The sequence below is a fragment of the Tribolium castaneum genome, chromosome 4, assembly GCF_031307605.1.
Source record: "Tribolium castaneum strain GA2 chromosome 4, icTriCast1.1, whole genome shotgun sequence".
Taxonomy (NCBI): Eukaryota; Metazoa; Arthropoda; class Insecta; order Coleoptera; family Tenebrionidae; genus Tribolium; species Tribolium castaneum.
The window spans coordinates 20,762,849-20,788,841 of NC_087397.1; the positions used below are offsets into that span (position 1 = coordinate 20,762,849).

Here is a 25,993-nt window from a genome sequence, read left to right on the forward strand (position 1 = left end):
AAATGATGACGCGTGAGGCGCGTACGGGCAACGCCTAGTTAGTTGGAAGGACACTGTGGCAGTGTCAATGTCGTTGTTGAATCTAATTTGCTAATAAATTAGTTTTTGGGTGAATTCCGAGTTTCATTTACAAGTGCTATTTTATTCCTTAATTCGGTATACATATTATGTAAATAAGATTTGAAAACGTTCATAACACAGAAAACTGATGAAGATGAAGGATTTGTTGCAATTGCCCGATATTGTAACAGTGTTAGAGATTTATCAATTACATGTTTACTTACACCTTTAGCCTTTTTAATTACATCATTCACTGTTTGCACACAATATGCTTTGGCACCGGTGCCATAAAGTAGTACAATTGGTACACCAGCATACTCATCTTTCATTTTACCGATAACAGACACAGTTTTAGGAATATCATGAATATTATTCTCGGGATAATTTGAAGTATCAAACCGATCGATATTCTGTTTAATATCATTATATACGTTTTCCGTATAAATTTCTAAAATTAATGAATCCGTATCCGTATACAAAAGCTGTACATTATTTCCATACTTAACTTTAAGAAAATTATAAAAAAAGTCATACATTAAAGTTTTTGAAATTTCCAATATACTGAATCCTACATAAATAGGTTTATCATATGTTACTAGAACTTTATTCATTTCTATTGCAACTAAATTTTCAGTAAAAATAGAACAATTTTTAAATTGTGGTTTGGCTATCCATGTCTCTGCTCCATACTTGTGACCGTTTTTTTTCCAATGTGTAGCCAGTTTAATATCTACCCGATTATCAACATTCTCCATGGTTTTTCCATACACACTATTATTCATGAGTTTAAATAAATCTTTTTCAAACTTATTTTTAGTCTGATTTCGTAATTTCGTATTTAAATCAATATATGGTTTGAGCCATGACGATTGATTGAATTTTAGTACTCTATGAATTTTTGTCAATTCCAGTCCATTTTGTAGGGCTTGTTTTAAATTTCGATAGTGTATTATGTAGTTTGTTTTAGCACATAGATTTGGAATAAGTTTAGCACATTTTCCGTTTGGTGGAATTAAATTTTCAGGTAGAAATGGCATATCATTATGAGAGTTGTGTAAATGATGAGGATAAGAGATATCTACTTCAAGGACATAACCTTCAGGTGTGGTATCAGTCAAATCCATAATACTAAGTGAATTAATTTCGTCTTGCGTTAACCAAGTAAATCCACCTAAAGGGAGTACTTCACTCATAGCCCAACCATAGAGATTTGTTGCATCGAGATATAAAATGTATGATGTCGGTTTCGAAGGGTCATAATTTGGAAGAAATTTATTATTTGCTTGAGCCGCTCGTTTAACACATGTACTAACTCCCCCACGAATCCCTTTTTTGAAAAAATGCAACATATCTATATCAGTCAATAATTCTAATTTTACATGGGTAAATTTAAGCATAGCATTCCAACTAAGAGATGGTGCTGTCACGTAATGTGCTGGATCAAGTTCATAATGCTTAAGGCACATGTTTCGAAAATTCTCAAAGACATCAGCTAATAGTAAAATATCACTTTTTAAATAGAGATCAGAATATTCGCCTAGAGTCTGACAATGGAATGTATCCCATACGGTATTAGCTCGTTGATAATCATCTTCAGAAATATGCTCATCGCGAAGTTTATCGTAAAAATCAATTTTTTGTGGTAATTCCGTGAGATCTAATTTAGAAAAATCATCGATAAATGAATATGGAAAAACCCCTTTCTGTCTAATTAACTGAAATTCTCTGTCAACGGGAAAGTATCGTTTTACTTCCATACATTGAGCATCATCCAAGGCTGCTGCCAGTTTTTCTAATGAACATGCCAAAAACTGAAAACTATCTATAAAACGCAAGTGTAAGTGCTCCTTGACTATTCGATTGTTTGAATTTAGATATTCGCCTACACAAATTTTTTTCGAAAATGTAATAATATATTTCTCTTTAGTTTTACCAAGGATATTAATTTCACTTTCTTCAAGGGCCAACTCTTTAATAAATAAGTGACTATCATAATTTGTTAAATTATGAAATACTATCGGAATAAAATTTGGAATTTGAAAATTCAAGTTACAATTACTGTGCGCGGCGGACCTATAACGACCCGTTAAATGACAGTGATCTTTTACTTTAATATCATTCTGTTGAAAAGGTTTTTGACAAATATGACATTCCGTTGCTGTAAGATAATCAAACTCTTCTTGAATAGTTAATGGAAGCATTGGTTGTACAATACTTAAATACTTTTTATAAATCTCTATCAAATCTATTTCTAATGCTGTAATAAAGTCAACCACAGATGACTGTCCTCGAAAACTTTGGAATTTAGATAATTGATCGTTATATGAACATTTAATGTAATATGCACATGAATATGGTTGATGGAGAAATGTTTTTATCGAAAATGATTGATTTGGATTTGGTGCAACTGTACTCATAGGTTTCAATAAACATTCGAAATCAGCATAAACAATAAATGGGATAGTCATTTTATGATGATAATTTTGAAATTCTAATACATTAGCGGGAACATTATAACCAAATCTATTTGTTATTAATTCATTATTTGGGATTCTAGCATAAAGTTTTCCACAATCAGTCGAAGAATGTCTATCTAATAAAGCTTGGGTTGTGAAATATTGTAGACATCCATCACAGAAAAATTTTGAATGATGATGTTTTGAGAGTTGGGAAGATACTAAACGTGGCAAATTAGTTATTGTACAGTAATGTTGATTACCATCGTTATCACTCAACAATAATAAATTTATGTGTACCGGTTTCTTAAAGTTTGTAAAATATAATGGTCCCACAATTTCATATTTTACCTTATTGTTTACATAAAGTAATTCAAGTCCGTAAACATTAAGTGAGACATTATTTTGACTTTCAAATTTTGCAATACTATCCAGTTTTACAGGAAATTCAATACCTTGGAAATTAAAAAGTGTCGACCAATGTGGATATGAACTGGGTAAATGTTCTGGTCCCATAGGTAGACACACTGCTGCTACGACACTCCAACCAAAACAATGAATATCCTGATTTTGAACATTAACTATTGCCCTCTTCATTTTCACGCTTGGCGGTAGTGGGATATACGATGAAGCTTTCAATGGATTGTAATAGTTTACATTTAATTCTAAATGTAAGATTTTCACAAGTGTCCAGCCTAAAATAAAGAAGCAAAAAAATAATTGTATTATAAAGATTTTTACAATATATAACTACCTGAATCTCGTTCCAAAAAATCCATCATTTTTTGACTAATAACTTCTTGAAAGTCATGCAACATATTCCTAATATTCGTGCCTAAAGTGACAATTCTGTTAGTAGTATTGAAAGATTTTACATCAAATATATTTTTTGACTCAATGGTATACAATCCAAATAATTCCAAATTAATTTTGATTGTACTAAATTTTTCAATTTGTGAAACAATAAGTCCAAGTAATTTATTGTGAATTTTATCCATAAATTCATTTAAATCGATATAATCGCCCTCATCACAAATCCTATATGAAGCGGTGCGTGATTTAAATGCACTGCTGAGTGCAAACACCCCATCCTCCAAGGGAGTACTTTGACAATTATTTCTATGCTGTCTACTTCTCTCATGAGCCGTAATAAGCTTTGGAGCAATTTCTTGATTACATGTAACGCACATATAATTGTTGCTAGCTAGAAAAGAAAAATAATTGAAAATAGAGTACCTATTAGTTAAAACTTACCAGTTGAATGACATATTTTCTGTTTTTTGGCGGCCGGTCCTCCATTTTCCTGTTTTTTGACCACTTGACAATAGAGCTTTTCGTGGCGTAGTCGTGACTGACGGGTTGTAAATTGTTTATTACAGTTTTCACAGTGATGCATTTTCTTATGAAAATATGAAATAATAAATTAAACAGGTTACTAATAAAGTTTAATTATAAATTTGCTGCCTTCTGTTACTATCTTTGAAAGACTTTTATTTATACTATATAAATATATATTTTTTTTGTGTTCAAAGATAGGTATCCAGCAAGACCTCGAGGAGGAGCAGCATGCTTGCCATCGTGTTGTAGGTAGTATGATGTTAAAATTTGGAAAATCGCGTCCGAATTAAATGTACTTGATATGAGTGTAGGACGGAAATAGGATTTATTAATATTAATTATTAATATTAACATCATTAATATTAATATTAATATTATAATTATTAGTAATTAATATTAATGGGGACTTTCGCGCACGTCTACGAGGCTTTCTAGGGCGCCGACTCCTCCTTGATCGTGAGTGAGGGGGAGTGGGTGGAATGATGTTGTCGTCGTCGTCATTGTCTTCGTTTTCGACATCAACGTCTCCACCCTCCACCCTATTCTCAACTCTATTATTTATTTGCCCTAGAATGGGTGACAATTGAGAGGGTTGAATGATGTCATTTTCAACATCCATCTCTTCACCCTGCCTCCTCTCTTCAACCCACGGCTCTGCCAGTGCGTCAATGACATTTTGAGTAATAATACTCATCGGATCGAACGTTGCAGGAGGCTGAGGGAGTGGTGGTGTGATGATGTTAAGTTCCACATCAACCTCGGATCCAGATGGTTGTTGTATGTCATTGACGCCCTGTGATAATATCATGGGTGACGGTGGTGGTGATGGTGACCGAATGATGTTATTTTCGGCCTCTACCACCACCAATCTCTCTGGCAGAACATCATTTTCCTCAATAATCGGTGAATTGGGTTGAGGGGGATGTTCAACGTTACCATTGATAACGTTTTCCACCTCAACCCAAGGCTCCGATAAAGCGTCAATGATGTCCTGCGATATTATCATAGGGGGTTGAGTTAATACCGCGGGTGCCGCTTCAGGAGATGTTGGTGTAACGGGGCAGGTAAACACTGGCTCAACGAAGGGGCTTTGTGGTGGTAGTGGTGGACTGGGAGAGATTGGGGGTTCTTCCACCACCACCATATCATTATCAAATACATTTAACTTATCGGTAACCGAATTATTGATGGGACAAGTTCCTTCATCCACAACCGGATTGGACGCCGCCTCGTCTTCGTTAATAAACTGGTCTATTAAGGTCAACGAGATGTCGTCCGAATAATCATTTTCAATACCATGTTGAGCCAGGTATTGCGTGAATGGTAAAGAAAACGATAATTCACTATCAGGTTGTGATGAAGGAGTAACCATAGAATCATCATCCTCATCAACGATTTGAACAATGTTAGCAACTGCGTGATTAGCTAATTGCTTCTCTTTCACACTTAACTGACTACATTCAATCACATCCTCTTCAAGACAATCTTCCCTCAAAGATTGACTTAAAGACGACTTGACAAATTGTTCAAATTGTATCTCATCATTTTTGATTAATTTTGAATAAGCCGGTCTAATAATTACATCAGAAACGATATTGATTCTAGGTTTATCCCTATTAAAACCACTACGGTTTTGATAGGGATTTGCAACTTTTCCCTTCAATACTTTAAATAATAACTTTGATGACTGGTTACTTACAGTTGTCCTAGTTGAGGGACCGGGACACTGAGAACACTCGTCACCATGAGTACACGGTTTAAAATGAGCAAAATAATTTGAACACATTATTTCGTACACAGACTACCTGTACAACACAGAATGAATTTCTGCATGCACTCCCTGCAATTTTATAAATTGTTGAAAGCTCCCGTCAAGGTCAACTTCTTTGTATGCACTTACTGCAACTACATTGGTGTATTCCATCAAGGTTAACATATAGACACAAAAAATGTAAAAAAGCCTTATGTAGACAGGATGGAGTGTAACCGCCTGTTTCAAGGACATCATTAACCTGTTTAATTTATTGAACAAATGAGAAAAATCACTCATATCCACTGCAATAATCAACTCTTTTTTATAAATGAAATGAATTTTTTTGGGTGGTGTATAAGGATTATTGAAAGTGTAAGGGAGTGGTAAATATTATGAAAAAAATACAAATGTTTATAAATTTATAACATTTATTTATAAATACTACAATTAATTATTAATTCAATTAATATTCCATTTACTTACAAAAAATATTTTTTGAAGAGTTTGTATTTTCAAAGTTGCTTCTCGATGATTGTTGATAATCATTATTAGTATTATGGGATAAAGATGAATCAAAATAATTCCCATTTCCGCAATCAAAACTCCTCCAAGAATATTCACGTTGTGGAAGACATCTTCGTAAATGTCGTCGAAGATGTTTTACTTTCAGGCGATGTCCTGGATTATTACGACACGTTATCCAACTCTCTTGATCCATGATTACCAATAGACTGATGAGTTGAGATTATTTACACAATGTTTTGTACACTTTTAACGAAATGTTTGTTTTAAAAAAAATACATTATGTAGACTGCAATATGCGTTATCGTTCAGATGGTACATGCATTTAACTTTATCGGCGTGTAATGTTGGTTGTTGTGGAAATTCAATAACTTGTTTATGTGTATATTTTTTCAAAAATTCGGCTTTTTCTTTTCCTTTTACGTAAATTTTGTCAACATGCTTCAACACATTGTTTATAACTTGTACGTGCTTCCAATATGGAATATGTCCCATATTCCAGTCAATACAATGATAATTCTTCATTAACCATTTTACTTGTTTTTCATCTTGAGGATTCAAAAGTTGTGAAGGGAAAGGGGGTTGAAAAACATAGTGTGCGAGTTTGTCTCCTCTTAAAGCAGCCAGTTCTTTAACTATAAACTTTTTTCCAATTTTGTAACCTTGAACGTCTATAATCACTTCGTTCTCCATTACTATTAATATTAATTTAGACTTGTTTTACAGATTTTGTCAACGGTGTATATGTAAAGGCTCGGTCACTAATGACTAATGCATATGCGGTGGTTCCCTCACTTATACCGGTGTCTGTATCAAATTCAATTCTCAGTGCAATAGACTGTGTTTGTAAACCAGTTTTTTGCATCGAACAATCAATTATGATTAGTGGATAACTGTCGAAAAACTGTGTAGGTGTAATGTGTGTTTCTTTTTTATCTGTATAATAGTATCGGGATCTAAAGTTTGTAAACATTTCATATAATATACCAAAATGGTGTTTTTTATATGAAATATTTAAATTTTCATACGGATATCGTTCATTATTTAGAAATACTCTCATATTGGTTATATCGCCTCTATCAAATTTACTCATATTTTTATCATGTTGTCCTTCTCTATTGCTTTGAAGGCCAAAGATAATATAACGAGGTGTTTCAAATTTTGTAGAGATTTTCACAGGCCAACTACACTTTGTAGTATTTGGAAAGAGTGGCAGCGAATGAAGTTCCCAGCTTCTGTACGGTACTGCAATTTCTTTATCTTTTTCAATGGTTTTTGTCAATTTAACCTCTTCCTTTAAACCGGGCACAATATGTGGAACTAGCCATGCAATTTTATAAATTACAACTCGTGCTTTCTCATTTGTTGCACAAATTAATGCATTGACATCACTATTACTACGAATTAATATTAACTCTTGCGGTATGTTTAGCATTATATTTTTATAATCATCTGCAAATCCTAATAGTCGATTTAATGGGATACATGCTTGAAAATATCCATCTATAGGTTTAGTGGCTTCTTCATTTAGATCCCAACCAGACATTGTTAATTTCAGACTTTCACTTTGATTTAATGATGCCAGATTTTTCATAGTTGTTGTAATACCTGGCTTTGTGTTTGTATCTACAGTTACTCCACTTACTTCATACCGTATTTCACTAAACAAAAAAGCGACACCATTATTTACAAACTTGGTTTCTGTTGCTGGTACAGTTTTATTGGTTGTAGCGTCGGTTTTAACCAATTGTCCCTCAATTAAAATTAAACTATCACACGGTAGTGTACACAAATCTTCTTGTAAAGGAATTCGAATTTCATCCGTGTTTTCATATCTGGCTGTATATGCCTCATGACTTTGAAATTTGTAACCTACCACACCTTCATCCCACTCAATACCCTTCTCAATATCGAACATTTTTTATGTGTATAATTCAAATCCTAATGATTTTAGAAACAGTTTATTTTTATTACTTAATTGTTGCACGTTTCGTTTCGTACTAACTGTTTTTCTACACTTTTGTTGCTTTTTATATGAGTCAGTTCTAAAACTAATACCCATTTTCTTCTTTCTTCTGCAAATGTAATCCAACTGTTACAGTCTCTTGTTGAAAATTGACCAACTTTTCATCTTGATCTATTATTTTAAGTGTAATATTTCTGATAGTTTTAACACTAATGGGTAGGTAAATCACATGATCTGGTGACTGTACTATTTTAAATCCAGGTGGAACGTTTGGAAAAAATTGATAAATTATGTGTACAGGTTCTCCATTTTTAAAACTTCCAATTGTAATATTACATTCAATCATAATCGAATTAAGTTTCATTATGTCTGCAATATTATCCGAATCTTTTCCAATATTTTTTGGAACTATTTGACTATTAAATCCCAACACTGGTCCGATAGTATTTGGTTTGGTAAAGTCAACATCTTTTGTTGCTTTGATATGTGTATGTAATGTATTATTGTTTGCAGTAATAGATAAGAGGTCATTACTGAATTGTTTTTCAATTACATGTTGTAAATAGTTGTTTATATCGGTTAATTGATAACAACCGGTCGGTATTTTAAATTCGACATCCCCGAAAAAGAATTTATTATTTTCTTCATCAATATTCGGTATACTGTTGTAGACTTCAAAATTTGTAACACCCAGTTCATAGACACCATCACTAACATCAATCGGTGGATTAAAGTCAGCACTTAGTATCGCTGATTTTCCTGTTAATACAAACAGCATCTTTGATTCGACTAAACTTATAATTTGCAAGTGTGTCTATATAAAAACTTTAAACATAATTGTCCACAATTATATGAACCCATTTTCTGATATCCATCATAATTGTATGTAATGTTATTACCATCATTATCACTTTTGAAATAATTTATAATCTCTGTTGGAGGTTTTAAATTGCCCATACTATCAAAGTATAATATATTATTTTTATTTTTTACATATGCTGTCCAATGAGTTCCACTATTTTTTTCTTCATCTAAATTTATAATTCCTGTTTCATTTTTATGTATAATTTTCGGTAATTTATTACGCATATATACACCTCTAAAATTTGGAATTTGTAATAGTCGAGCAAACTTTATTATTTCAATATTAGTGAGGGCGTGACGTGGTAATTTTACTGGGAGTTTTTTTTCTGATACCATTTATATGGACCAATGTAAAGACCTTTCCCTTTAGTTTTTCCTACACCTTTACCGCTACTCATTTCCATTGCTTTATTATGCCGCATAGTTTCCTCCAACATTTTTTTATCTACCGAAGCTTTATTTACAGCAGTCGCTATCCCTGCAGCTCCTCCTCCTAAAGCGCCTAGAGCACCTAATAGTGGTAATAGGAATGGTAAAAAACCACCATATTTAGGAGCAACTAGAACTCGTTGTTTTTTTGTCTTCTTTTTTTTACCCTTTTTACTTTTAGGTCCCATTCCGAACTTTACTTTGCCTTTCATTATACCAGCAATTGCTAATGCAGCTGCTTTTTCCCCAAACGATGCGTCTTTTGCTTTTAAACGTTCAACTGCTTTACTTAATAATAACTTATCTGCTTCGTGTCGTTTTTGCAAATTAGTTTCGTTGGCGTACGATATATCGTGTTCTTTACAAGCCTGATCTAATTTATTTCTACCACTATGTCCAAGTGCAATTCGTTCTTGTAATTTGGTTCCAGGACCACAAAACTGATAACCCGGTATATGTAATTCAATGGGTAATTTATTTATTAATTTATTTATTAGACCCCAACCTCTCTTTGTCAGAGTTGAATCAATACTATGTTGAGAATCACAAGTCTGTTTATTATATAACTTCATTTATTTACTTTTATCCATACAGCAAAAGAACAATCTAGATACTAATTTAATCTAAGGTTACAAGTTGTTTATATCTAATTTCTACTATTATTAACTAACATTCTATACCACTATCACAGCTACTTGATGAGTCGTCAGAATCATAGTCATCAGAATCATAAAACATCATTTGTCGCTCTCTACTAAAATACCACATTTTAACAGTCATTTTGTTTATTAAATTATTTCCACACAACTGAGAATTCTGTCCTATTACTGTATTACACCAAAAACACTTGTAGTTTAACACTGAAGTCACATGTAGATGACAAATGTGAAATCTCACTGCCATAAGCTTCACACATCTCAAACAAAAGAATTTTCTGTTACTACAGTCCTTTGGAGATAGGCAAAAGAGCATGTAACAGTAAGGATCTGAAAACATTTAAAACTTAATTTCTACAAGTACATACAATCTCATATTACATACCATTGTCAACTTCCATTATGCTGATTTAAGTTAGTGGTATATATCTATAATTTTTTGGGCATTTTCCGGATCCACTTGGCTAGCTGTGTAACACGGAGTTTTACACTTATGACAAACGAAACCATATTTTCTAAGTAACTCTTTAAATTCCTCTTCATTACACGTAATGTCAATACTTAAAGAATTATTCCACCCATCTGGATTAATAATAGAAATGTCCTTAGTGCTGCACTGTTCACACACAACCACTCTATTAAAGAAACGTTCCCAACCACCTTCCAAAGATATGTGTCCTAACTGGTTGTGGAAACACGTTTCTTCCACTATTATGACACCTTCACAAGTAAAACGATACCACATTTTTTACTACTTTAATATTGAGAAATACTTATTAGATACTGTTTTTGAATCTGTATTGAATTCTATATATATTAGCTGCAGTGACCTTGAATGATAAGTAAAGAGGGAAGTTGTTGGCCTTGCAAAAGTGGGGAGTAACATGAATGACCTTGACCTTGAAAACATCAAGGTCCAATAATGCATTGGCCTTGAAGTGGTGGGGGGAAGTGGGAGGGGTTGGCCTTGAAAAGTAAGCGAGAGAACGAGTGGTCTTGAAAGAAAGAGAGGGAAAATGGGCGGGGTCAAACTCAAGGTCAAGGTTGTGTTGTGTTGTCCCCCCATTCGTTATCTACTTTTCTGTGTCCAAAATTGGGCAATTGATGCAATTTGCAGTCGCTGACGTTCCGAGCAACGACTGTCAAAGGGCTGAGTTGCTGACCAAACTCCAAATGTATATATTGAAATTTTATTATTAAAATGCAATGTAATTAGTTTGTACAGATAGGTTAATTGTAAAATAAAATCAGTTTAGCACAAACCGTTGCTCTACTCACTTCGCCTCTACCTTAACCGTGACGTGTAGTCACAGAAAGTAACACAGACTAACGGGCCAATTTCAAGTTGTGAGATACGACCGGTGCAAATCATGGTCGCAGTGCAACTTTGCGCGGGTGATTTGCGCGCTCTCTGCGACCACGAGATGCGTCCGATCTCAAGTCGATAAAGTGCAATGTCGCAGCGTAGCAGCAACTATTGTCCGTGATGCAAAATTTTGCGCCGGTCACGTGACTTTCGAAATGTCAAATTTTAATTTTGAGTTTGGCTTTTGTGTTCAAAGTGAAAAGAAAAATCAAGGGTAAGTATTATTATGATAAAAATGTAATAAAAAATATTAGTGAGCAGTCATTTATGGTCAATACTAAGTCAAAGCAATTTTAATTTTGTGTTGTTTCTTTCAGAACGATTAAAAATGCCGGCGGTCGAAAAACTGGATGAAATACAAGTGCTGATGAGATTTAAAAGCGTTGAGACAATTTGTTTGACCCATCTTTGGGGTTTGAAAAAGACTTTCACTGATTCAATTTCTCCGAGAAAGGACCTAGAACCAGGTCATAAATTTTGTTCAACAGGGACAGTGGATGATTTGAAAAAGAAATTTGAAGTCAGTGAACAAGTGCAAAGCTTTTGTTAATAATGCTGTTAAACTGGAATTGTCGAAAAGCCCTCCAACATTTTACGAGAAGAAAGTGCTTTCTTTTATAGAAACTTGATCAAAACCGATTTAAGAAGTTTCAAAAACTAAAATTAGTAACAGGCAGTTACTTTAAACTTACCTCTTCAAATTTTATAGTTAAAACGGTGACTTTAATACTTACATTTGTGTAAATTTTCAGTGTGGATATACATAACCCTACCATACTAAAAAAAGCTGTAGTTCATGAATTTTGTATTATTTATTTCAGTCCAAATAATGTGTTTTGGTACATTTTCAGACAAATATATTCTTTTACAGTTTTCAATTTAGTTTATTTATCAGTATACAACAAATTCCGATTTCCATGATCCAATTCCTGGGTAATAGGTATTTACGGCCAAAATTGCTGCATCTCCTCTTCCATCCAGTAATTCCTTACTTTCTTCGCGATCATCAACAAACATCGGCACTGGGATTTCCTGCTGCTATTGGAAAATGAATAAATTGTGGGGGCTTTTTTGTCCAAACCTGCAGTCACTTCCTGGATGGTTTTCAAAATTGTGCTTTTGAAAATGTGACCTCTGCTGCCTACCATCTATTGTTTGTTCCAGTATCGAGCCATATATAGCTTATACATAGGAGTTCAAGGCAGAATAACGCCCCTTTTTGGTGCTTTTCGTCAAAGCCCGCGAAATGAACTGCAAACGGTTCCATCAAGCCGGGGTTTGTTGAAAAAGTAGGGTTTCCGAAGAGCCGTTGATAAAAAATAGTCTCAAAAGTCGTTCGTCATTATCACTGTTTTCACTTTCACTTGAATTTATCAAGCAATTTCAAGTAAATCGTTCACCAAAGGGGCCAGTATTTGGTCCCGACCGCCATTTTCACATGAAATTGCAAATTTGACAGGTCGCAAATCCACTTACGACTGCTCGAGAGGTGTCGCAGACAACGGTAGCAAAATTGCGCGCAAAATTTGACTTGAAATTAGGAAGCGACGGTCGCATCTTGACACTGCGCCGTTGCTATGTCAATCATGATTTGCGCGGGTCGTAACTCAACTTGAAATCAGCCCGTAAGTCCAAATCTGTTCAATCCATGTTTTTCTTTCTTTCCTTATATATCTGAGCACTTACCAACACGGCACGGGGCGGCGGTGGTGCGGACGGGGTGCGGCGCGGACGAGGCGGCGACGCGGGAACGGGCCCGACACGGACGGGTGCGCGGGACGGGGCGCGAGGGCGGCGGCGCGGGGCATTCATCGGATGGAAAAGAAAGCAATCAAAATAGCTTGTAGATATTATTTAGTAAATAAGTAACAGTCAAATTTTACATAGACACATACATACATTCACAATCAAGACTAATACAAATACTATTTACAAAATCATCATCTACATAAAAAAAAAGTTATTTATAACTATAGAGCATCGTATCGAAAGAGTTTTCGATACGTCGTCGTTTAGTGTAGTTAATACGATATTTTTTCGTTGTTCAATTAGTTAAAACGTCATAATTTGAATTCCTAACAATGACGCGATCAGTTAATTCGAAAAATGGGGAAGAATTACCGTTTTCACAAACCATAGATTTGATTTTATTAAAATTCACCAGCTGTGAATTTGCATAGTGAAGTGTCAAACCCTTAACTTTGCAAACTGTTTCAAATTGTTGCTGTTTGTAGTTCCAATATTTGTAAACATTATTTTTGGGCCCCCCATTGACAAATTCCGATATAAAACTACCCGACCCATATTCACTTATTTCATCTGTCAAATCACCTAAAAAGTCGCCAGTTGGGAGTAAGTACTCGTCTTTACGTTTTACAAATACTATGCTGTCCGCATCAAAATACAGAACCCTACCACCCAACGGTTTTAAATATTTATACAGTTCAAGACGAGCACCCGCTGTGGTATAAGCTGCGATCGCAACATTGACCGTCTTTAGTGGTGTTACGTCTTCGTCAACTCGATCCCAAGTGGCCAACATCACATCGGAATTTATCACGCAAATGCTATGTACAATAGTCGATGGATTTGTTAATAATTTTAAAAGACTCGCTGGTTCGTACAATACATCGGTTTTTGGAGGTTCTCCTTATGTCCAAATTTACCCCAGAAGGAGTTTAACATTATTTGGGCCAAGAAATGAAGGCCCGGATTTTTACAAATTTTAGAGGCATCTAATACAATGCCTTCTTTTTCATTATACTGTCGTATATATTGGTCTTTATCTTCAGCTGTTTTAACCCATTTGGGCCAACCTGAACATTCAACTTTTATTTTTAAGAAGGCATTAATATACTCTGAGAAAAGACCACTTGTTTTCGATATGGGGTCATATTTCTCCACTGCGTACTCCCATATTTCATAAAGTTCTGTTATTTGATACCCTTCCTCAAGAGCTACACGCAATTCATCGGCGACGTATAGACCGGTAAATTGACGCTCCATATCGTCATGGTTACAGATTTGCTGCTGTGAAGTTTCAGCGCATGTACGACATAGAGGAGACATCAATTTATCTTTACACCCCAACGGTAACACTGGATAGTATAAATTTGAGAGCGGCAACACGGTGCATTTAACTAAACCCTCAATGGTCTCAATATCAACATTGGCACATTCGACATGACCGACATAAATTCGCATAGGATGACCAACCGGGTACTTACCGTACTTATTTATAAATGGGTACAACGAGCATACATCGTAGTACGCAATTTCTTCATCATCGCTGGCTTTATAATAAAGTTTGCATGCATTTGTGCGACCTCCGATAACCCAATGATTTTAGTCTTTCAATTTTTGCTAGTGTGTTTTCCCTACGCAGATACAACTTATCACGTTTATTTGATAATTTAGCAGTTAGGTCGTAAAAACATTGCTCGCAGAAATGCCGCACCCGTTAAATTCATACACGGTATTGGTTTCTTTACAATACCCGTCAACGAGAATTCCTTCCTTTAAACGTACCTCCCATGCATTACCGGCATGTACGATATTGGCATTCGTTTGATTAACTTCCCATAGAAGCCATTTTATGGCAATGTTTGATTGTTTATCAGCGCGCCGATATCCCGCATGTGGTATTATACCAATGGATTCTGCATTTAAGTAATTTCGACAAAAGACTAGATTACATGCCCATGCTATCGTTAAACTTTCCAAAAACGGATCTACTCCATTCTTCTCCAAAAAGCATAACCGAAACTTTAAGCAACTTTTATGCAAAATATCCACATCAGCCATACAATATTTGACACTTTCAGATTGTAAATCAAATACAACGCCATTGGTATCTTGATTGTTGTACCATTTCATAAAATCAGTGCGATCTTTTTTCTTCATTGTGTTAAAGCCGTAAAACTCCCGATCCGGTAACCGACCAACGTAATTTTGATTTTGCTTTGTATTAAAAAAATGAGGAAAGTAGCCTTTGCTTTGCTTAACATTCATTGAAAGCCTTTGGTAGCTGCGATAATGGAAGCTGCAGAAAATTTAAACTGTCAATGAAACGTAATGACTTCCCACAGTTAATCACCATTAATTTTGTTCCTGTATGTATAATTTCAGGATTCCATCCACTACAATTGGAAAACATATGTTTTAGAATAAAGCATCCATCAAAGCCTTTCTTTAAAAATATGCTACCGGTCGCCGCAATATGTACACGGCCTCGATAGATTATTATCATCATCATTATTTATACATTTACTGCATACTTGCTGGCATACGCATAAATTCGGTTCATGCAAATAGGCGTTGTCGCCAACTTGATCGTCTTGTGTTGTCTCAAAATCGTAAAACAAAAACAGAAACGAATGATTATTATCTCGACTTTTATTTTCTGATAATTTATTGGGTCTAATAAAACAATTATGCCTTATTGGCTTGTCGGTTCCACAAATTGAGCAGTATTTCATACCACATACATGCCTCTTGCCTTTTACGACCTCAAAATGCTAAAAGCATGTATTGCATTTTTTATATTTTACGCAAATTTTCTTTTGGATATGATTATCAAAACATTTTTGACCACGAAAGTTACGTTGACATGTTTGACATCTTATGTTTTCAACATAAATATTGCATGGTGGTTTTTCGAATCATAACGGGCACTGGTAGCGGCAACTTTTATGTCGATTACGCCGTGAAAATCGAACTTTGCAAAGCTCACAAAAATAGGATGTGGAAAATGCACCGGTTAAACTAAGTATGGTAGCGCTCAGCTCCATTTGCGTGTGCGTCATCTGACATTTCTGTCACTACGTTTACATAGCAGGGGCATAGCGGTGACAAACTATCAAATATTTTTTGAGGTTACGAAGTGTTTAAATCATGAGTTGTTACAAAAAATACAGATTCACAAAACAAGAACTAATAAACGCAGAATCAAAAACCTAACGAAACGCAAATCACAAAACACAATAAACGCACAGAAAATACTTGCGATTAACACCGATAACACTTTCGACAACCATGCGACGACGTCTATAATTTACTGTCAATGTCAGTTTGACAAATTCGTGACACTTGACGGTGTTGTCGAAGTGCACATGTAAATTAATGTTCAAGAATACCACTCTTAGATAGCCCTTAGCTGTTTAAATTTGCATTGTTTTTGATAATTTTTTATAGCTTTGTGTTGGTAATGAAAAAATGAAATTGATGACGCACACGCAAATCGAGCTGACCGCCACTATATGACATTGAAATGGTGATTCTCGAACAATAAATTAAGGCATCGCTTACTCGATTCCCGAGGGCCTTCAAACATGACAGAAGAGCCCTTTCTGTCATTGTATACCACTATTGTAAATTTTTTTAAGAAATTTTGAAATTGCTCAATTTCAGCGTAAGTTCCCCCGTTTGTCAAATCAACATTAGCGTCATTACATAGACGATCACTAAGTGTTTGCAAAAGAGTTTTTCCAGCAGTACCTTTAAACTTATTGAGGTTTACGATCATAATTATTTTCACAAAACTCTTTTGCAACTACTAGCACCCATGATAAACAACGGTTATTATTTTCTATCACAAAAATGGGGACTTACCGTCGATAGCCGATAGACTATGCGAATAGTCAGCCGATCATTGGTAAAGAAAGTCCTATTACTTTGGAGGACTATGCATATCGTGTTCATAATCATAGGCAGATTGTAATTTAACAATTTCCTGAATGATATATATACAGGCCTCTCAGGAACTTCGTCGTTTTCCAACACGAGTCCCACGTACGCATCTTGTGGTATATCTTTGGATGCATATCCTAATAGTTTCGCAATAGCATTCTATTGAACAAAGCACATACGTAAATTAGTAACATTTCTTATACATTTATCACAGATAAATTTACCTGCAACCACTCAATAGGGTTGTCCACTGATACAGTTTTAAAACTGAACCTTAGTCTTCTTCCGCGGATATTAAATTTCTTAAGATGGCTTTCACATTCCGGGCCTTTTACGAAATATTGAAATTCTGTAATATAATAAAATTAGAAACTTTGGAAATTTATCAATAAAATATATATTACCATTATCATCATCAGCGTTTCTAGTAGATGACTCTGGCCTGGTGAAATTTAATCCACGTGGTACCTAATAACAGAAATGTTAATAATAATGTTTATAAGTATATATTAAAGCAAGTACCTGGCATTGCATCACAGCCATTGTTATCATCATCATCGTCATCATTCTCGTCATCAGTGTCAACATTTCGAGGTCTTTTATTTAACTTGATATTAGACTATGAAAACGTAATTTATTATTATTATTAATGATTATAATTTCATTTTTCACAAAATGTGCCGTACATCCTGAAGTTGAAGGCTTTGGGTTATCATATATTGACATAGATGTCGACGGCTTCGGATCAACATCATTTTCTCCACCTAATTACGTGTATTGTTAAAATTTGAATCAAATATTAAATTAAAAGAAACTTACGTGTCGTTTTCACCTGACTAGGCAACTCTAACGCAAAATTTTCCATATACCAGTGTTCATCAATCAATTGCTCTACATCATTATTAATAGCAGTAGTTGCGTAATCGTTTTTCGTAAGATCCACTACATCTAAAATGTTTACTTTTTAGATAATTCAGGATTGTTTACTATGTAGAGGTACTTAACAGCAGGTGCTCCAGCATGGGGTGCGGATAATCTTCCTGGCGAAGAAGGGATCTTATCTTTAAATTTAAAAATGTCATTGATAAAATTTATAATTTATAAAATTGAATAACTTACCAGAACTAGTTAACTGATTACTCATTTGCTCGTAAGTAACCCTCTCCCAATCAATGAGTGAATAATTTTTTCGTTCAAATAATTGAAGACGCTTTTCAAAATCTCTTTTGAATTAAAAACACCCACACGAAACATATTAACTATGTTTATAATACTTTGGAGTTTTAAAAATTCAATAAAATTAACCATGGTGTACACGAACCAGCGTAAGCACAAACACTATAAGCACAGACACTAACTCAAAATAATAATAATAATTTTGGTTAATTTTTCCCCCACTTTACTACTTTTTTTTTACTACTTCTGCCATTACCTTCCTCTTTGAAGGTGATGGTCCTTTTACGTTTGGCATTAGCCTCCCCAGCATTGCCCCCATCTTTTCTGCTTTAGCTGCCACACGCATTACGTGTGACGTGAAAGTCATTCTCTGGTTTATGTCTACTCCCAAGTACCTGACATTTTGTTTAGGTCTTAGCTCAACATTTTCCACCTTGAAGACAACGTTCTTGTCTGGTCTACGTCCGCCTGCAAGAAGCACAGCTTCAGTCGTTTCTGGAGCCAGCTGCAAGCCATTTTCTTTCATCCATCGTCCAATAATTTTAGACGTCATCTCTACTGTGCACATCAAGTTTTCGATGTTCTTCTCTATCACGACTAGTGCTAGGTCATCAGCATATGCCACTAGCGTCGCTTCCTTTGGAATTTCTAATCTGAGAACTCCGTCATAAAGGATGTTCCACAAGGTCGGCCCCAATACCGTACCTTGTGGAACTCCACTCGTCACCTCCATGACCTGTCCCTCGCCCAAGTCTAGACTTCTTTCTGATAGGTAGCTACCTATCACTTTCCTCAGGTACATGGAGATACCCTTTTTTCTCAAGGCCTCCATGATGTTTTGCCAGTTTGCCGAGTTGAAGGCATTTTTCACATCGAAGGTGAGCAACACGCACCACTTCTTCCTTCTCGTGTCTCCAGAGTTAGCCCAGGGTCATAACTCTGTCTACCGCGTCGAGGGTAGATTTGCCTTCTTGGAAGCCAAACTGTTCTTCACTTAGGCCTCCTTTCTCTTCCAGCTCTTTTTTGAGCTTTATCAGTATTAACTGTTCATACAGCTTCGCTACCACTTTTAGGAGACAGATCGGCCTAAAATCCGATGGACCGCCTCCTTTTCTGGGTTTTTGAGTAGAACCAATTTAGCTCGTTTCCACTCTTTCGGAAATTTCCCTTCACGTAGGAGGCCGTTATAGGCTTCCAACATGAGTACCTCTCCTTGCTCGTGGGCAATTGCTTTTACAGTTTCCACTGGAATATTATCTAGTCCCGGTACACACGTCTCTGTGAGATTCCATCTTTTTATCTGATGTTTTGGGAACAGCACATCGGCTATTCTCTGTCTAAATTGTGGGCTTAGAGTGATTTGCTCTGAACCCAGTCTAAGTTTCCTGGTGGCTATTTGGTAACCAAGCCCCCATTGGTCTCTTTCGATTTCATTTATCAGTTCTTCGCATTTAGCCTCTTTAGCTTTTCTAATGAGAGCCCGATACATTTTTCTTGCCTCTTTAGCTTTTCTAATGAGAGCCCGATACATTTTTCTTTTCTGTTTATACAGCTCTGTTACCTCAATGACTTCTTCCAGTCTATTTCTGGCCCTCAGTCGCATCTGTCTTCGTTTGACAGAAATGCATTCTTTCCTTGCTCTCGCAATGTCATCGTTCTACCAGTAAACCCTTTGTTTACCTGTGTTTCTTGTTCGGCCTTTCTTCGGAAGGTGCATGTTGCATGCTTCCTTGATGGCCTCCACCATGCTGACGCAGTCTTTATTTTGTTTTGCGTTCATCCTTTCTACAAAGCTATGGCGAATCACCGAAGGGCTAAAGCCTTGGTGTTCCATCCACAGCATGGCCCGGAGTTCTGACCATTTCCGGTTCTTTCTCTGTCTAGTTTCAATTGAAACGTAATAAACTGGTGATCACTGAGAGTTTCTTCTTCCTCAACGGTCCAATTTCTTACCCACCGTGCAGCATTTTCGGTGCTGAAGTTGACATCTATCCAGGATTGATAACGTCCTTTCAAAAAAGTTGCTTTCATCCCATTATTGTAAACAACGCAGTTTAGCGTTGCTAACCATTCAGACAACAGACTTCTCCTTTCGTCTTGTGTCTTCCCCCCCCCATTCGGGTGACTTCGCCATGGGACCCTATGCTGCCCATTAGGTTACGCAGAGCACGCTCTGCTATCACAGGTTCGACATTGGGAGAAATGTAACAACTGTATATGATACACTCTCCCGTGTCTATCCATACAAAGCCAAGCCCCTTACCCCAGGCATAGACCTTTATCTTCTTGTTCATGACGGCAATGGCAACATCATTGGCATCGTCCGTCCACCATCCATTGCTATGAACCATCCCCACGTTAGGTTCGCTCATCAGGATCACATCCCGAAGCTACAGAAGCTCGTAGCTGCGTCGTGGGCACCATGGCTTCTGTTCAAGTTAATTTGGAGGAACCTGATCACGGTGGTTTCTCGTTCTCAGCGCGAGCCGCCTTCTTTCGAAGACTCTCACACACCAGTGTCTTTGCTCGGTAACCCCTTACGCCGCAAACCGGGCAGAACATCTCTTTTTCGCAGGTCTTCGCTGAATGACCTTCTTCTCCGCATCTGTGGCACAGTTTTGACCTGTCCACCCCTTGACATCGGGCTGCCATGTGTCCTGGCTCCCAACACCTATAACAGAAAACACTGTTAACTCGTTCAGTGATTTTGCATGTCACTAAACCAATCTTTATCTTGCCCTTACTCAAAATGGCTTCAGCAGTTTTCGCAGGTACTTTAATTGTAGCTACCTTACTCCCTCCGTATGCTTTTCGCAGAGATGTCACCTCCAAATCAGTGTTTGTGATGGTTCCATCCATAGCTGCTACTACGCTACTGACTATTTCAGTCTCCACTGCCAGCGCATCTAGGCCCTTCACATGTAGGACTTTGTCCTCTTTCGTGCTATCATCCCGCAGCACGATCTTACGATTTGCCATCTTGGAGCATAGTGCCTCCTTGACCTTCTTTGCTTGCTCTCTTTCTTTGCCAACTAGCAAAAGAAGTTTACCTTCTCTAGTCTTTCGGATACGTATCTCGCAGTCCGTTTCGGCCAAGCTTTCGCGTACTTCTTTGAGTACAGCTTCATATGTTTCGGTTTTGCTGCCTTGCACAATTACAGCATACGTTTTTCTCATCCCTTTTGGCGATACAGATATGGCAGACTGGGCTTTCCCTTGGTCTCTCCACATCATTTCCTTTGCAATAGGCACACACAGTGTAACCTCCACATTTTCCCCTCTGAAGATGTATTCCAACATCTTTCTGAGGTGTTTTTCTCGGCCTGTAAGGTCGCTTCCAATTGCGACTTTTTCAATTTGAAGCTCTTTGAGTACTTGTTTCAACTCTTCCAAGGCTTCGTAGGTCTCGTTGAGATACCCACTTGCCTTATTTTTCTCGTCACCGGCAACTACAAACATGTAGTTTTTCAGAGTCTCTTTTGGTCCTGCGACGTGTCCAACCACTACGCTTCTTACAATTGAAGTCACTTTGCTTTCTATAGGGTCCTCCCCTTCCAGCACCGACTCTCTGTACTCAGGACATCGTTGATGCAACATTTTCAACAATGCCCCTTCTTCCTTTTTGTCTCTGCTCCTAATAATCGTAGGAGCAGCTTCTGACATCATGGCAAGCGGATTTACTGCCTTAATCTTGACTTTTTCGAAGTAACTTTCTTTCCAGTCACGTTTCGAAAGGTCTTTAAAATCAACAAAGGATCTTTTATCCTCGATGTACAGCGGCTCTCTCAATTGTCCAGCCTGAGACATCTCTGTTACTTGTGTCGACTTCCCCCACATTTCAAGAGGAGTCTGAGTCTCTGCGTTTTTTGTTATTACTTCCTTTGTCTGGGTGGTTACCTGAATGCCCACCCCTTTGTTTTCTGGCGATTCTACGAGTACAACATCGTCATCGCTATCCTCCATTTGTATATGTCTCTGCCATTTAAAGATTTCTTCAAAAACATCATCTTGCATAGCTTGCATGTCTGCCATGGCATAACATACTGCTTTTGCGTCGTTTTTGATCTCCTGTCGTATGTTGGGAGTATCGTCAATTCTGTTTGGCAGTACCTTGACCTTTTTTGCCCGTCTGCTTGTCACTTGTGTAAAAGCCTGTAAAATATCAGTACAGGTTGTTTTTCCTAGTACCAGGCTTTTGTGTTTTTTGTTCTAGTTTCAACTAGCTTTTTAACTTTATGTGCTTCCTCAGGAGTAGACGCTCTTTTCCTTTTTGGAATTGCGCCTGTTGGTGTTTCTTTGTACGCTTCGATCGTTTCGTCTAGCTTGGGTGTTTGTCCCACTATCAAGCTAGTTTGCACTTTTCTTTGTGGAGATCGAGGCGTCATGCTTGATCTACCAAACGGGTTAATGTTCCCCAAACTCGAGTCCTCTTCTGGAGTTTTAGGATTCTCTGCCTCGTCCAGTTTGGCGGTTTGTTTTCCCGCCGCTACCTTCAGAGCATCTGTTTTCGACAGGTCATTCCTCGGAGTACCTTCTTCAGCCAGTTTCCCAGCTTCTTTCTCCTGTTTCAGATATACCTTTTTCATGTGGACCCCACGCGTTAGAGTGGGGTCCATCCTAGGGGAGCGCCCACTCCTAGGACAAGGCGTTTTCTTGTACTATGGGGATGCACCATCTCCCATAGTCGTTTCACCGGGTTTGACTGGGCACCTCCCATCCATGGCTGTTGCATCCAACAGCCACAACCCGCTTCGTCGGAAAACTGACAAAGCCGCCAGCGAGTTAAGGATTTTTATAGAGGTTTTTTTTCATCCTCGTTGGCCGGCCGGTTAAGGCAAGCCTCCCCCGAGACGTTCCCTACACCACGGTATTAGGAGGGGCTGGCGCTCAGCTCCCCCAGCTAAGATTTCATCCAAGGTCGCCACACCCTGTCACCGGGGTTTCAGGTGTTCTTTGATGGATTTTTTATAGAGGTTTACTCCTCGCGGAACAGAGTTCCCCCGTTTCCTCTTAAGGGTTTACGGTATCCGTTTTCCCTCCATACCTGCCAGGAGTATGAAGGGCTATTCCCTTTCTGACTCCGTTCCGATCCTGCCTGGTCTGCATCGCAACGTGGTCTTCTTTTCATCACCTATTAAAACAACCAAAAGTTTAAAGGTGTAGGGGGCCCCTCCCCGCCCCCTATGGTCGGGGTTTTTACCATGGTTTTCACCTGGCTCTCCTTTTCCAGCTTACCAGAACTCACACCCTGATGGGTCCTGGCAGCTTCTTGGTTGGCGGAGTTGCCCTCCGCATCTGTGCCCGTTGTGTCTCCATAGATACCACCCTGCTATACAGTGGGCATCTAATGGAGCTGGCGTTGTGCCCCTCTTTATTACAGCTCGTGCAGAACACCTTTGTTTCCTTGCACGACCTGGCCTCATGTCCTTCGCCACCACACTTAAAGCAACTTTTTTTGCCTTTGGTGCACTGGCTGGCCCTGTGTGTGATTGCGCCGCACCTTGCGCCGCACCACTGGTCTTACTCGACCGGTAAGAATTCCCACTCGGATCTTTCCCCTTTCGAGCATGGCCTCCACCAGACCTTTTTCTGTCCTCACCCTTGCGGTTTGGAGGCCATCTTTATAACTGAAGCGGAGTGATTCCACCTTCACCGACTAAGTGTTCTTTTCAGGGAAAGCTGATCGAATCGCAGCAATCACCTCCTTATCGCATGTGTTTGCGTCGATGTCTTTGACAAGCACCAGTCTCTCTCCGGCTAACCGTGTGGTGACTGTCGCCCCACCGACAGAAGAACATCTCCCCTCTTGGTCGCTGTGGCCGCCTTTAGCTCTACCCCAACGTCCTGATTTTTCAGTGTTTCCTTTACTGTTTTGAACAGCTCCGGAAACTCTTGGTTCTTGTTGCTCACCAGTATTGTACTGGTGGCATCCGCCTTCCTCACCTTACCTTTTCTAGATAAGGCCATTGGCCTTGTAGCCGACCTTTTAACGGCTGTCCTTGTCGTAGCCACCTGGCTAACTGGTTTCGGTGCAAGTGGTATGCACAATGTTACCGTCACCTGCGTTCTGCCGAACACGATGTCCAGTAGCTTCCTAAAGCACATCGGTTCCGCCTTGGTCAGAAGCATGACCTCAAGCCTTGTCCGCTTAAGGTTTTGGACCGCTTCTTTCAGCTCTTCAAGGGCGAAGTACCAAGTTTCCAAGGTCTCGCCCTTTTCCTCTGCCTTGGTGAGGAGAACGTACCGCGCACAATCCCCCCCACCATCTGCCTGTTTGTTGTACGTTCCCGTAGAAACCGCAGCGTACGATACACCTTTTACCTCGAGGTACTTTACCATTTCGGGGTGTCCTGCTGCCAGTAGTGTTGCCACCGGCTGCTCCTTTGATGGTTGGGGACCCAGAACCACGACTGCATCTCCGCCTCTCGGTGTTGCCAGGAGATTGTATGTTTCCATACCCACCCTGAAGCTTCCCATCGGCCACCTTTTTCGATGAGGCTTTTTGCATCTTCGTAGGTCTCGACTCAGCCTCGGCTCTCGACCAGCTTCACCCACTCTTCTGGAGAAGCCGTTTGCACGAGCGCATTCAGAACCCTCTTTGGCGGAACTGTGGTAGTGTGGAACTGTGGAACCTGTGGTAGTTGCGCTGCCATTTCTTTGAGATTTTGCAGGCTTTTTTCCATATTGGCTAAAGCATGCACTCTCTTTGCTCCGAGAGCTTCCTCTGTTTTTTCGGGGTCGTCCTTCTTAAAGCTCAAGGTCAGCTGGACGGGCTCCTGTTCGACTTCCAAGTCCATGTCGGTTTTTTTTGTTTTGTTCGTTCTCCATGATGAATCCCACGAGAATGGGCGATAAGGTGGGGTCCATCCCAGGGGAGCGCCCGCTTCTAGGACAAGGCGTTTTCTTGTACTATGGGGACGCACCATCCCCCATAGTCGTTTCACCTGGTTTGACTGGGCACCTCCCAGCCATGGCTGTTGCATCCAACAGTTACAACCCGCTTGGTCGGAAAACTGCAAAAGCCGCCAGCGAGTTAAGGATTTTTATAGAGGTTTTCGTAGGCCGGCCGGTTAAGGCAAGCCTCCCGATCCCATCAGCCGAGACGTTCCCTACACCACGCCTTGTACAGAGTCGTTGAATCGGCTTTTGAGTTTATAAATTTTATATTACTATTTTTGTTGTTTCACTTTATATTTAAATGAAAAACACACTTCTTAATTATTTAATTAATCAATCAATCAGTTAAGGGAAACTTACAGCGGCCCTAGTCCCAGCGGTCATTAAAAAGTAATTAAGAATAATTACCTCATTAGCACTAATTAACTACTATTGTACCGCCTATTCTACTCACGAACAATTCTTTAAAAAATCGTAACCCAAGAGTCCATTAAACGGAATACCACTTGGTTCTTTCAAGATATGAAATTTTATTGGAATTTTTTTATTGTGTATTTCCAATTTTTATTCGATGCTTCCGACGCTTTCTGTGATTGCGTTGGCTACAAGGAGACAAGTCGAATTGGTTCCCAAATTCGGTAATCCTCTCTAATTATGGTCCAATTGGTTCCCATCGGTCAGGTAGGTCAGATAAACGGATTAAAGTATTATGATAACAGGAATGGCATTTTAAGTGTATGAATAAATTCACTAGTTCAAAAACAAAATATTGAGGTAAAATCCATAGTCGAATCTCCTCTTAGTTGAAATATGTTAAAATTA

At 38.1% G+C, this 25,993-nt stretch overlaps 2 long non-coding RNA genes across 3 annotated transcripts; both read right to left on the reverse strand.

Annotated features, from left to right (window-relative positions):
- Positions 1-2,890: 2,890 nt before the first annotated feature.
- On the reverse strand, positions 2,891-5,603 carry LOC135265919 (uncharacterized). 2 transcript variants are annotated; one of them, XR_010333790.1, is made up of 3 exons: positions 5,554-5,603; positions 3,271-4,647; positions 2,891-3,211 (listed from the first exon to the last, which is right to left on the reverse strand). It is a non-coding gene; the product is annotated as an uncharacterized LOC135265919 (long non-coding RNA). The 2 variants fall into 2 exon arrangements; XR_010333791.1 differs by lacking the exon at positions 5,554-5,603 and having other exon boundaries at positions 2,892-3,211; positions 3,271-3,720; positions 3,771-4,906.
- Positions 5,604-12,203: 6,600 nt separating this feature from the next.
- On the reverse strand, positions 12,204-13,035 carry LOC135265948 (uncharacterized). Its single transcript, XR_010333835.1, has 2 exons — positions 12,492-13,035; positions 12,204-12,448 (listed from the first exon to the last, which is right to left on the reverse strand). It is a non-coding gene; the product is annotated as an uncharacterized LOC135265948 (long non-coding RNA).
- Between the last annotated feature and the right edge of the window lie 12,958 nt (positions 13,036-25,993).